Source organism: Mirounga angustirostris, unplaced genomic scaffold (genome assembly GCF_029215605.1).
Source record: "Mirounga angustirostris isolate CCGP_5_RB_7025 unplaced genomic scaffold, mMirAng1.0.hap1 SCAF_2, whole genome shotgun sequence".
Taxonomy (NCBI): domain Eukaryota; kingdom Metazoa; phylum Chordata; class Mammalia; order Carnivora; family Phocidae; genus Mirounga; species Mirounga angustirostris.
In genome coordinates this window covers 169,202,728-169,216,376 of record NW_026991710.1, presented here as the reverse complement: position 1 = coordinate 169,216,376, position 13,649 = coordinate 169,202,728, and the positions used below count along the sequence as shown (strand labels likewise).

General features: G+C 40.4%; 1 pseudogene; it reads right to left on the bottom strand.

Moving 5' to 3' along the window:
• Positions 1 to 9,146: 9,146 nt before the first annotated feature.
• On the bottom strand, positions 9,147 to 10,988 carry LOC123847408 (coiled-coil domain-containing protein 22-like; annotated as a pseudogene).
• Between the last annotated feature and the right edge of the window lie 2,661 nt (positions 10,989 to 13,649).

Sequence of the window (13,649 nt, the reverse complement as noted above, 5' to 3'; positions counted from 1 at the left end):
TGTACCAAAAATTGGCCCATGTAGGAAAACTAAAGCAGAGTGAATTAAGGATTTGCCTGAATAGAGTTCAGGTGGGGCATAAAGGATTCAGCATTTTATGGGATCAAGAGGAAGGAACACTCAGTAAAGCAAGCAGCCCACTGAGGGCACTAATTTTCCTAAAAAACAAAACAAAACAAAAAAGTCAGTCCTGGCTGAGAGACCAGGCACAGAGTATAAAGCAGCAATTTATCTTTTATGAATTAAGGATTAGACCATCTTTGATATCTTAGACGCTTTCTTTTCCAACCTGGAACCTTTAACCTCACACAACTCTCCTCTTAAGCTATAAATATTAAGGAAATCCAAAAAGATTTTTTCTTCTAATATATGGAGAGAAGTCAGGGGGAAAGGGCAGATGCTAAAGAGAACAGAATTGAATTCCAAAACTTTTGTGAAGCTGGAGTATTAGGAAAATAGCCCCCTTGAAGAGCATTTTGGTTGAAGGAAAGGAGGAGATGGGAGGACAAAGTTAGCATTGAAACAGTGGGAGCAAGAGGTCAATCCAACATAGACGTGATTAGGTCTCACCTTCCCTAGTGCATTGACTAAGTATGTTAACAGGAAAGCAAAGGCTTTAGAATGCAAACACCTGGAATGAGAAGAATCTATATTTTCCTTATAAAAGCATGCTTTTCTGGCACACGTGCAGCTTCTCAGTGATCTGGGACAGCTGTGCACCCCAGGAATGGCCACAGGCACAGGGACTATACCCAGTGGGTACACCCCATTTCCCAACTTGTGTTAAATGCCTTGAAATGGCACCAATTGAGAATGCCATTAACTCCATTATCATGCCACTAAGCTGTTTTCCCTTAATTTGATCTGAAATTTATTATATTTAACCTATTAAAAAATTTCCTGAAATATATGGCCACAGCGGTGTCTCTCTGTTTCCAAGCTCACTCGTACATCCAGAGCCAATTGTCCTTCAGCAACGGGAAGAAAAACACAGCCTTCCTTATCTGCAGTTTCTTATTTATTCAGATTTCCCTCAGGCTCTTCAGTGTTACCCAAAGAAGCCGCCTTGCTCTCAGTAATTCTGTTCTAATTTCATGGAAATTGGCTTTAGGATGCAGTGCATGAAAAGGCGAAAAGGAAACCTTACTTTGGTTATCCCCAAATTAAGGCAAAATATTTTGTTTGCGTGAACATTTTCCTCTTCTCAAAGACTATTTTTAAAAAATCTTAAATCTTGGAGCTACTGCCATCATGCTCCCCACATCATTCCTCCTCCCGCTTAGAACGTTTCTATCCTAGCCATCCCAATTCCCATCCTGCGCATTTCAGCATCAAAACAGGACTTTGCCGTGGCCCCTGGACTGTCACTCAGTGTCACAGGGCGCATCTGAGCACCATTCATTTACCCCCTCATTTATTATCTTACTCAACAAATGAATTAGAATCTCTGTTGTAAACCAGATACTAGGAAAATACAAAGGGTGTTCTAGGGAATGAACCTCACATAAGTTTTCTGGTTCCTTTATTATTTTGAATTTTCTATATTTTTAAAGGTATTTATCCACTTCATCAGGATTTCAAATTCATTACATATGATGATTCATAACACATTTAAAAATCTGTATAGTTATGTACTCCTTCTAAATTTTTATTCTGGGGGCGCCTGAGTGGCTCAGTTGGTTAAGAATCTGCCTTGGGCTCAGGTCATGATCCCAGGGTCCTGGGATAGAGCCCCATGTCAGGCTCCCCGCTCAGCGGGGAATCTGCTTCTCTCTCTTCCCCTACCCTTCCCCCCGCTCATGCTCTGTCTCTCACTCTCAAATAAATAAAAATCTTAATAATAATAATAAATAAATTTTTATTCTGTAGCTACTTTTACCTTTCCATTCTCCATTGTGTTTATGTGTTTATTTGCATATTCTCTCTCTCTGGATTTTTTTTGGGGGAAGGGTCAGTCCTCACAGAAGTGTTTTAATAATCTTTTGGAAGAATCAGCTTTCCATTTGTTAATTTATTTATTATTTATTTATTTATGGTCTAAATTTCACTGAATCTTCTCATCTCTATTCTTTTCTGTCTTTCTTCCTTTTCTTTTTTTTTAGAGAGAGAGAGAGGAGACAGCATGAGCGGGGTGGAGGGCAGAGGGAGAAGGGGAGAGGGTCTTAAGCAGACTTGCCCTGAGCACGGAGCCCAACTTGGGGCTCAATTTCACCACCCTCAGATCATGACCTGAGCCAAAATCAAGAGTCAGATGTTTAACCACCTGAGCCACCCAGGTGCCCCCTCTATTATTTTCTTGTTTCTTGTTTCTTCTTGCCCCTTTCAGTTTGATTGTTTTTCCCTAACTTCCTGAATTGAGTACTCAGTTCATTTACCTTCACCTTTCTTCTTTCTTGATAAATGTTTTTATGGCTCCACATTTCTCATTAAGCACTGCTTTCGCTGTCTCACAAATTTGCCTTTTAACATATTTATTATCATTCATTCTCCATACTTCTTAATTTTCTTTACTACTTCCTTTTTAACCCAAAAGTTATTTAGTAATTATTTAGTTTCCAAACACATTGGATTTTACAAGAACAATACTTTTATATTATATTATTTGAAATTTATTGAGACTATCTTTGTGTCCTAATTCAGGACTTTTTTTGGGGGGGGGTAGTCAATGTTTGTGTGTGCTTAAAAAATACTGTTTCTCTTCATTGATTGTAGATGATCATTAATATTTCTTAGTGTTCAAAATCTCTGCTTTTTCTACCTCTTTAATTTCCTAATTTCTAAAAGAGGTGTTACCCAGGCATCCCAGTATTATAGAATTTAAGATCACATAGCTAATTTTTTCCATGTTCTTTTAGTTTCAATGCTTATCAAATGCACTTCTAAATCAAAATGTATTCCATATTTATCCCTGTGGCTATCTTTTCTATCCTAAAAGGTATAATTTTTTTTTAAAGATTTTATTTATTTATTTGAGAGAGAGAGAATGAGAGAGAGCACATGAAAGGGGGGGAGGGGCAGAGGGAGAAGCAGACTCCCTGCCGAGCAGGGAGCCTGATGCGGGACTCGATCCTGGGACTCCAGGATCATGACCTGAGCCGAAGGCAGTCACTTAACCAACCGAGCCACCCAGGCGCCCTAAAAGGTATAATTTTTGGCCAAAAAAAAAATAGAAATAAAAATAAATCATGTGCTTCATAATTCTTCTTCAGCACAATATCTCTCTGTAAGTATTTCACATAGTAAGTGTTCAGTAAATCTTTGTTTAATGAATAAACACAAAGAATATGTCAAGTGGATGTCCAGGTAGTTATATTCATAAAGTATAACTACAACCTGACAGTATATATTTAAAAGTTGTGTATTTCCTCTATCTTTATTTTTTATAAATGTAAATTTATATAAATTTATGTAAGTGTAAAAATATTCATACAGTTATACACACACATGCACGCACATATACATACCCCTTTTTTCATGCACCAATGTTTCCTAATTTTTTTGTCTCAAGGTTCATGGAATCCTGTACATTATATACTCACATGGAAACATGTATATTTTTACATATGAGATATTTTTCCTTGGATTATGTCTGGATCTTTTTATTCAATGATTCAACCATTCTTTCAACTAATATTTGTTAACTACCTTTGATGTTCAAAGTTCAAGAGTGGGAATAGGGTTATAATTATATATTGGACGGTCAGAGAAGCCTTACCGAGGAGACATTTGATACAAGACCTATATGGAGATAAAGGACTGAACTATCCATATGTCTGGGGTAACGGTGTTTCCTAAAGAGAGGACAAAAGGGGCAAAAATCCTCCCAAAAGCTTGCCTGGCAGGATAGTAAATAGGCTAATAATTTTCAGGGAAAACATCATTATCTTATAACAATGCACATTTGCATGCATTGGATATAGTAATTCTTTTCTGGTATCTATAACCAAGAGGTCATGGACCATTAGACATGTTGCAAATGCCAATAAAAATACTTTCCAAATAGCAGAAAACCAGAAACAACTCAGTAGTCCATGAAAGATAAATTCTGCTATATTCATACATGGAATGTTATACAGCTGTGAAAATGCTTTAACCATTTGCCTGGATAAACCTTAAAAATAAAATTGAATTAAAAAAAAAAGTTCTGGGGCGCCTGGGTGGCTCAGTCGTTAAGGATCTGCCTTCGGCTCAGGTCATGATCCTGGGGTCCTGGAATCGAGCCCCACATCGGGCTCCCTGTTCGGCGGGAGGCCTGCTTCTCCCTCTCCCTCTTCCCCTGCTTGTGTTCACTTTCTTGCTGTCTCTGTCAAATAAATTAAAAATCTTTAAAAAAAATTTTTTTCCTTAGAAAGCTAGGTAGTATGACACTGTTTTCTTATAGCCAAAAACAAACAGCACCCTCTATTAGGCAGCACACTCTAAAGGCCAGGAATGGGGTGCCTGGGTAGCTCAGTTGGTTAAGCATCTGCCTTCAGCTCAGGTCATGATCCCAGGGTCCTGGGATGGAACCCCGAGTTGGGCTCCTTGCTCAGTGGGGAGCCTGCTTCTTCCTCTCTCCCCTGCTCATGCTCTCTTACTATCTCTCTGTCTCTCAAATAAATAAAATAAAATCTTTAAAAAATAAAAACAAAAAAATAAAAAATAAATAAAAAGTCCAGGAAATTGAAAGGCAAGGAAATAATTAACACAAAATTTACATTTGATCAACTCTATCAGAGAAGGCAGGAGGCTAGACTAGGGATATAGCACACAGTCAATGCTATGTTTGCTATCCACAATGTTTTAATTCCCAACTTATTTGATGGGTTTTGGCATGTTTAAATTTTAAAAGACAATGAAGAAGTAAGTTGAAAAGAAGGAAGATAGAGGCACTTTCATATATTGGTTAAATACATGAATAGTTGAAGTTAATTTGGAAGGTAACTGGTCTATATCTGTCAAAATTTAAAGTACACAGACCTTTTTATCTGAGAAATACATTTGTGGGAATTCATCAGAAAATGTCTGTGTATGCATTTATCAATACACGAATACAAAGATGAGGGCACAATGATATTTATTGCAGCATTATTTGTAACAGCAAGACAATGGAAATAACCTAATTATCCATCAAAAAAAAAAAAAAAAGAAAAGGTTAACTGAGTTATAATATGTATTTCCTATGGGATGCTTTGCAATCATTAAAAGTATATTTATATATTTATATATATTTATTTATATATATATATTTCATATATATACATATGCACAGAATTGCATAGAAAAGGAATTAGAAGATGAAAAACATAAGTCATCAATCATCAATCTTGTTTATCTCTGTGGTGGGAGTAGGAAAGAAGGAAGGAAAATTTTAATTTGTCCTGTATACTCTGTATAACAAAAAGACTTTGTTCTTATATTGTTCAGGTGATTCTTTTTTTTCTTCTTCTTCTTTTTTTTTTTTTAGAGAGAGAGAGAAAGATAATGAGAATAAGTAAGCAGAAGGGAGGAGCAGTGGGATAGAGAGAATCCCAAGCAGGCTCCATGCTCAGCTCAGAGCCTGATGTAGGCCTTGATCTCAAGACCCTGAGATCATGAAACCAAGAGCTGGAGCTTAACTGACTGAGCCACCCAGGCACCTCAGATCAGGTGATTCTTTTTTTGTTTTTGGGTTTTTTTTTTTAAGATTATTTGAAAGAGAGAGAGCACATGAGCAGGGGGAGGGGCAGAGGAAAAGAGAATCTGGAAGCAGGCTCCCCACTGAGTGTGGAGCCCATTGTGTGGATGGATCCCATGACCCTGAGATTATGACCTGAGCTGAAACCAAGAGCTGGCCATTTAGCTGACTGAGCCACCCGGTGCCCCTTAGGTCAGGTGATTCTTAAAGCATTCTTTTCTTTGCCAAGACATGTCCATTAGGATATAAATTATGATTTGAAAAACTTATTGTTCAAACTGATTTGTATCCAGAATTATTCAATTCCTCTTAATATCCTCTCTTCCTCAAAGTCATAATTTTTAAATTGAGAAAGACCTTAAAATCACACATAGTTTATCAAGATCTATGATTCTTCTAGAGGAATCCCTTAAGTCACTGATGTAGTCTCTCTGCCTTCATCTGGATGTGATTTTGATGGGCTTACCCAGCACTGCCCAACGTTTCAGCTTCTTTCACTTCCTCACTGGTCTCATGATAACTACATTGCAGCCAGAGTCATCTACAGAACCATTCAAAGAGCATCCCTTCCCTGCTTATAAACCAATGCATCTCACATAGAGACTTTCACATATGTCTCCAAACTTCCTTAGCCTTCCTCAATAACCATTGCCACCCTCTCCCATCATTATTTGCTACCCCAAATTATCTTTCTGTTCCTCAAACATGCCCTTCCTTTTGGTCTTTGTACAAGTTTTGGCTCTTCTTTCTTCTATTTCGATCATGATATGATTAAAACCACTTAGATTTTTGAAAAATTATAGCTGAACTGAAACTCAGCTCTGACAATTATTGGTTACGTAATCTCTAAAAGAGTACTCAACAAAATTGACCTTTAATTTCTCCATTTGTAAAATGAAAAATAAAAATACTTAATCAGATGTCTGAGAAAATCAAATCAATTAATGGATGTAAATCATTTGTTACTATGGCTATCCTAATGAGTCTTCAACCAATATTTCTTTAATCAATTCACACCACAGCAAGCAATAATTCCAGGTGTTTATTTCATCAGCACCTACCTATTTGCTGTTATTCCAAGCAATTCAATCTATCAATCAATGATTTACTACGTTATTGTGTTGCATTGTTGAGCTTTCCAAGCACATGACTTACATCAGTATTATACATATATTTTTTTGTATCCCTTATTTATTTTTTTGTATCCCTTATTTATTTTTTAGGAGAGTGTTAAGAAGAAAGTAATTAATGTCTAATTGTTTATGCAATTTCCCCCTTGTACAATGCTCACTGCATCCTATTTCCAAGCCTCCATTCTCTACAATTTTAGTTCTAGATAGCATTTCAGATAAACTATTTTGTCCAGTGTAATACATCCATTGATGTCATAAAACAAGTTTTTAAATTGTACTATTTTAAATGTCTACCTTGTAGAGAAGAAGGGAGGCTAATTCTGATAAAATTTTACTCTGGGGCATGTGATCAGCCATTAAAAAAAAAACCCCACACACACACCAATTCCCAAAGTATTGGCTAACCCACTTCACACTGTTACCACACACAGCCAGCTATTTATCCATTCTGCAAGTAATTGCTGGCCCTGGGAATTGAGTGATTGACAAGACAACCTTGATTACTAGGCATTCACAGTCTGGCATTGAAGATACACTTTGAACAGCAATTACAACAAAGTACAGTATATGTTAGAAGAACATGTGTCCCAGGTCAACCAAAACACAGAACAAGGGCATCCACCTAAAAGATAGCATTTGGGACTTAAGACCCAATAGCTATTTCCTAAGAAACTTCTCCAGAAAACCTGTTTATGGCAGTTAAGCTGTTCCAAATCCTGAAAAAGAAAAGATGGTTTAAAAAAAAATCCCTTAATCGCTTGAAACACCATCTCTACCATCGAGTTCTTCCCTGGAGCTCCTGGTAATTATAGTACATACTCTCCCTCAAGTTTCAATGAAAAAATCCTTTTGTGGGCCATCACTGTCTTATTGGTAGGCCAGGATTTTTTTTTTTTTTTTTTACAAATCATCCCAAACAAAAGCCTACTTCATATAGCTCAAATACTGGATAAGGAAAATTTTGCCTGGTCCAAGCTGTTGTCAGTGGTGAGCTAAATCCACACCAAAAGAGCAGGCGGTAACACCACTGTGATAGAAGGGATTAAATCAGAGACGGATAGTCATTGTTTAAAGACACCAGGGAACTGACTTACCTACAGAGTGGGAAATTGAAAGAATGAGTAGCCCCTAATGTCCACAGTCTTGCAAATTCAGATATGAGTTTAAAGGTATGAAAGGATATGTGTGTATGTGTTTGTGTGTGTGTGGTTATGAAAGTTCAAAGGAGCAAAAGATTAATGTTAATTTAAGGGTAATAGAGAAAACTTTATGAAAAAGGCAGGATTTGATTTGTATTTAGAAGTATACAGAAGATTTCAGTGATGTCAGTAAAGAGGGTACAGAACATGTCTAGATCTTCCTGGTCCATTATAGCTGGAACAGAGTGCTAATGAAGGTTTTTGACTGACACAAACATAGGAAAAGAAATCCAACTATAAAGCCATCCAAGTAAGGGACAAGATTCTATAATTCTAATGTAGTGAATGTTCTTTCAAAATAATCTGACTCCCATTCTATATTTTCCTTGCCAAAGAATACTCCTTTGTCCTGGAATTAAAAAAATATTTCTATGTTGAAATAACTTATACTTAGTGGGATTGAAGTGTTGAAATCTGTCCCAAAATTCATTCCATACATGCAAACAGGTGTGTCCCTCATATATGTGTCTCTATGTGTTTTCATTCATCATTGAAGAAGACCTGATAGAATATTGTCCACAATCCCTTTAGCAGCTTGGATGGAGCAGAATCAAAGTGGCATATGACCAGAAGGGACAGATGTCGCCTCATCTAAACCTATCTGTCAGTAACAGTGTTGGCATGGTGCTGGGTATCGTGCTGAGCTCAAGAGGACATCACAGATTGTTACTCTTACTGCTTTCCTGGAAGCAGATACCAAGCATAGCTACTAGTTATTACTGGTACTTTCCCAACAATGTCAGCAGACCTGCCCGAAAAACATTTTTTTTTTAAAGTGGGCTCCATTCCCAGTGTGGAGCTCAACCTGGGGCTTGAACTCACAACCCTGAGATCAAGACCTGAACTGAGATCAAGAGTTGGATGTTTAAGTGACTGAGCCACTGAGGTGCCCCTGAAAAACATTTATTTGACTGCAGACAGAGCTCTTCATTTATTTGGGATCCAAGTGCCCTCTCTAATAAACTGCAACCAAGTTCCAACGCTCCAGACAATGACCCCAGATAAGGGTTGGGGTCAGGTGGGCAGGGGTCTGGGGCCAAGGCTATAGGAGGAGCTGCGCAGCCAACAAAACGAATGGCTAGGACAAGTGTTTGGCCATCGCCCCCAACATCCCAACTCCCTGCCCAAGGCCAGGAGCAGAGCAGTGCTGGGGGCTCCTCAGGCCTCTGGGACCCACCCCAGGAGGCCAGTGTTCTCCTGGCAAAGGGCTCGGTAGTCCTTACAGATCTTCTCCAGTTTGCTGAGGGTCTTCTTCCCCACCTCCGTCTCGATCTGCTCCTCAAGGTCTCTAACTTCCCATATGATTGTGCCTGTATCCTCCATGGTCTGGATGAGCTGGCTGCAGTTCTCATGCAAGGCAGCTAGATACTTGTATGCCTTCCGAACAGCATCATCCTTCTTGGCATCCTTGAACACGAGCTCATCAGTCACGGCATACGTCCGGTCCAGCTTCCCAAACAGGGAGTTGATTTCCTTCTGAAGCTTGTTTGTGTCCAATAAGATCTTAATGATCTCTTCTTTCTGCTTCCGGATGTTGCCCACAATCTCCAGGATGCACTGGGTATAGGCCAGCCGGGACACATCTCTAGCCAGGGTCTCCAGCTCTGACAGCAGCTGTTTATAGACCTCTTCCTTCCTTTGGGCCTCTTTGGCAGCTCTGGTGTAGTTCGTGGATCTCTGCCAGCCGTCGTGAAGATTCCAGCTTTCTGAAATCCTGGAGCTTTCGGAGGTGGCAGTACTCAGCCAGGAGAGGGACCCAGTGCTTTTCCCACTGACCCGCCAAGTGGAAGACCCGCTGGGCCCTACTCTCTACCATGAGCTGCAGCTTGGCCAGGTTGGCAGCCCCGCCAGGCAGCCGCTCCACTGCATGGCTCTTCAAGCGCAGGGCCTGCTCACGCTCCCACATGCTGAGCTCGCTCTGCCAATGCTCGGTCTCCACCTGCACAAGGCTGATTCTCAGGGTCTTCATGTTAACTTCAACCTCTTCAGTGTTGTAGTTCACTCCCTCCAGCTGCTCCCGAAGAGACTCCACCTCCCGAGCTGCCTTCATGTCCTATTCAGGCTGCTGGGAGGTGGCCGGCACATCAGACACTTGGGCTGCCTGGACCTCAGGCTCCAGATGGAAGGTGAACTTCTCTGAGTGTGTGAAGTGGGAGGCCTTGGAAGCACCAGTCCTGGCCCCAGCACCCCAGGCCTGCAGCAGCTCTCCCAGGTCTCCGGCTTGTCGGGGAGCCCCTAGTCAGCCCCAGGTCTGGCGTAGATGCTCAGCCAGGTGCTTCTGCATCTGTTGCCGCTAAGCCCATGTATCCTCCTGGGTGGGATGGCAGGGTGCCCAGTGGACCCAGTCCTCATCCCCAGGGCAGTTCCGGCCTGTGTGCTGGCAGAGCTGGATGGTATGGCATTCAAAGAGTGAGGCCACCCTCCTAGCAGGCTGGGGCACCTGGGTGGGAGCTGGTAGCAGCAGAGGACTCGCCTGGAACTCCCAGGGCTCCCTTCTGGAACTCAACTCAGGCATGACAAGCCTGGTGATATGGAAAGGTTTCTGGGAGGCTGAGTCCTGGAGGTGCTGTAGCTTGGGAGTGCAAAGGAGGGGTGGCAGGGCCAGCTGGTCCCAGATTTGGCTCCTGATGGCCTGGAGAAGGATAGCTGAATCACCTGCAAGCTGATCTCCATCCTTAGAGGCATCAGAGGGGAGACGCTCAGCCAAGAAGAGAAGCAGGTCCCGGAGATCAGGCTCACTGGGGTAGAGGAAGTTCTGATAGCCAAGCTCCAATGACTAGCCCAGGTCCATGCAGGCCTGAGCCAGGAAGCAGTTGGACAGGGCCAGAGGTAGCAGGGGGCTGAGGCCAGAGCCCATGGCAGATTGAGCACACGCAGGCAGTGGACCACAGCTTCTACAACCAACTCAGTAGTGAAGGCTCGCAGAATCTGCACATCTGGAGGAACTGCCGTGCCAGCCTGGCGCAGGGAATGGATGAGGATTCGGTCGGCCTCCTCCATGCCGGATCTGGGTTCAGGGTGGGGCGGAGCAAGAGAGGCGCAGCTTTTAAAACCTGAAAAACATTTTTTAGATGAGGATATATTTCCTAGAATATCTAAGATCTAGTGTTGTTTTACCAAAATTAACCACTTTGGCTAAAAGAGATCTCTGAGAATTTAAGGAGCCAAATTATCCATATACAAACACATGTTATCTCACTCAATAATCCTTTAATAGCATGTCCTAGAACAACTACAAAACAATGTTTAATTCTTTCATACCATATTAGCAAATGCAAACCCAAAGGTGGAACCCAGTGCATAACTGTCTTGTAGTATCAAAATCATGTGTAAGACATTGCTGAATAATCCAGAGATCTGGACTCCTCCAAATGGCAAATATAGCTTTGCTTTGGAATGAATGATAACTATAATCCATTTAATTCACCCAAAATGTTTATTGAAACATTGTCTGACACACTGAGAATACAGTTACAAAAACAAGCAGCAGAAATGTTTCCTTCCTCGTGGGACTTATTTCCAGTGGGAAGATATTAGTAGTAAATAAAACAGGCCAATGAGGAGTAGACCAGAGGGTGATCAAAACTATGGGGTAACAGCAAAGAATGAGGATGGGAATGCAGAGGCAGCAGGGGTGGGTGGGGAGAGGGCAACTGCCATTTCATGTAGGGCTGTCAGGCCAGGCGTTCCTGATTAAGTGCCAGGTGAGCAAAAAGCTGAAGGAACTGAGCAACGAAGCCAAATCATTATCTACAGGGACAGCATCACTGGCAGAGGAAACAGCACAATCAAACATCTCAAGATGAGACTATGCTTGGCATGTTCAAGAAATATCGAGAAGATTAGGATGGCCAAAATGGAATGAAAGGGGGGAGAGTTGAAGGAGGTGAGATGAGTGAAGTCACAGGGAGCTACTGTATAAAGCTGGCTTTTACTCTGAGTGAGATGGGGGACACCACAGAGGTCAGAGTAAGGAGGGTGTGGTCTGAAAGGACAACTCTGCTTACTGTGTTAACAGACTACAGGTGAGGGTCAGCTCTTAAACAGGAAGACCAGTCAGAGAGCCATTGCAAAAATCCAAGTGAAAGATGATAGTTTCAAGCAGGTGACTAGGGAGGAACTGGTAAGAATTGGCTAGATTCAAATGTATATATTTTGATGACAAGGATTCACGGTAGATTGCATATGAGTTATGATAAAATAGAGGAGTCAAAAGATGGTTCTGTCTTAAGGATGAGGTTCTCATTTGTGGAGATAAAGAATGGGAGAGGAACATCTTTGGAGCAGGTGAAATCACAAACTTTGATTTGAGGCATGTCAAGTGTGAGGTGCCTATTAAACATCAAAATATGTGCACTGGGTAGCCAGGAGGAAAGAAATAGTTACAGTTAAAGAGAGAGTTCATGGCCAGAGATGTAACTTTGCACATTAGCAAAGGGAAGGCACTTAGCACTCTGAGACTGGATAAGTCATCAAGGGAATGTGTAGAAATAGAAGAGAAAGTGCCAGGGAGAAAAGGAAGAACTCACCAAGTTGAGGGAGAAGCTACAAAGGAATTATGATTACAATATAAATTGTGCAATCACAGTCTTTCTGTTTTAAGAACATAATTCTATTTGTTATTTCCAGTTTGTGTGTCTTGTGACTATATGGATTACCTTTTTATGTAAACACTACTGATGCCAATGACTCCTGGCTGATTCAATATAGATCCTTATGCACCTACTAAGTGCAATGCTTTTTATTTTTCCGCCAAAGCATTCCTCCACCAGAACACAAAGTTCTTTTTCTCTAGGAATTTTGGACAATGATAAGATAGTGAATAGAGAAAAAGTTTCATGCTTATAGAAAGTTCTTTAATGGCCCAATCTTTGCACTAGCTTAGTGTGCAGTAGATTGTAGGCACACCTCAAAAAGTGAAGCATGAAGACCCAAATGATGGGATAGAAGGAAGGCATATATGAGGTACTGAAGTGAAAAACCAAGATCCTCCCTCTCCATTTCTTCAGCAATATGCTGTGGCATGCCTATTTTTCTCTAGACTCTGGAAATGCTAATTTAATAAATTTACTTTTATTCATTATTGTAATTATAAATTCATGACTGTAATTTTAAAGTCATCTTTTTTCTACCTTCTGCTCCAGTGACATCTGAATGCTATTGATTGTAAATGTCAAATTAAATTTCTAGGCATATTTTCCTTGTGTTGGGATCAATACATAACTTGAAGTGCTCCTTTGATAGGACATTGAAAGTTATTTCTCACCCATGTGACATTTTGGCTCTTTTCCCCCTGAATATTTCAGTTAGATATTGGCAGCTTTCACTTCCTGGATGTTTACAGGGAAATATGGTCTTGCTTTGTAAACCTGAACTTCCAAACTAAAAAAATAAAAAATAAAAAGAGAGATGTGAGAACATGAATCATATGCGTATTAATTTAACTTGAATAAACCCAATACAAGAAAATCCAGATTTACAAAAGCTGATTAAGGTGCCCCAACTCTGTTAATTATTTATTGATTTTTTACAAAAGTATTCTTAGTTTTTTGATTTTCAGTAATTCAGTATAAGATTCCTTCAATCATTTAAAAATGATTGCTTATAGCTTTTGGTGTCTTTTTTTGAGTCATAGTTAAAAAAATCTAGAAAAATTGATTT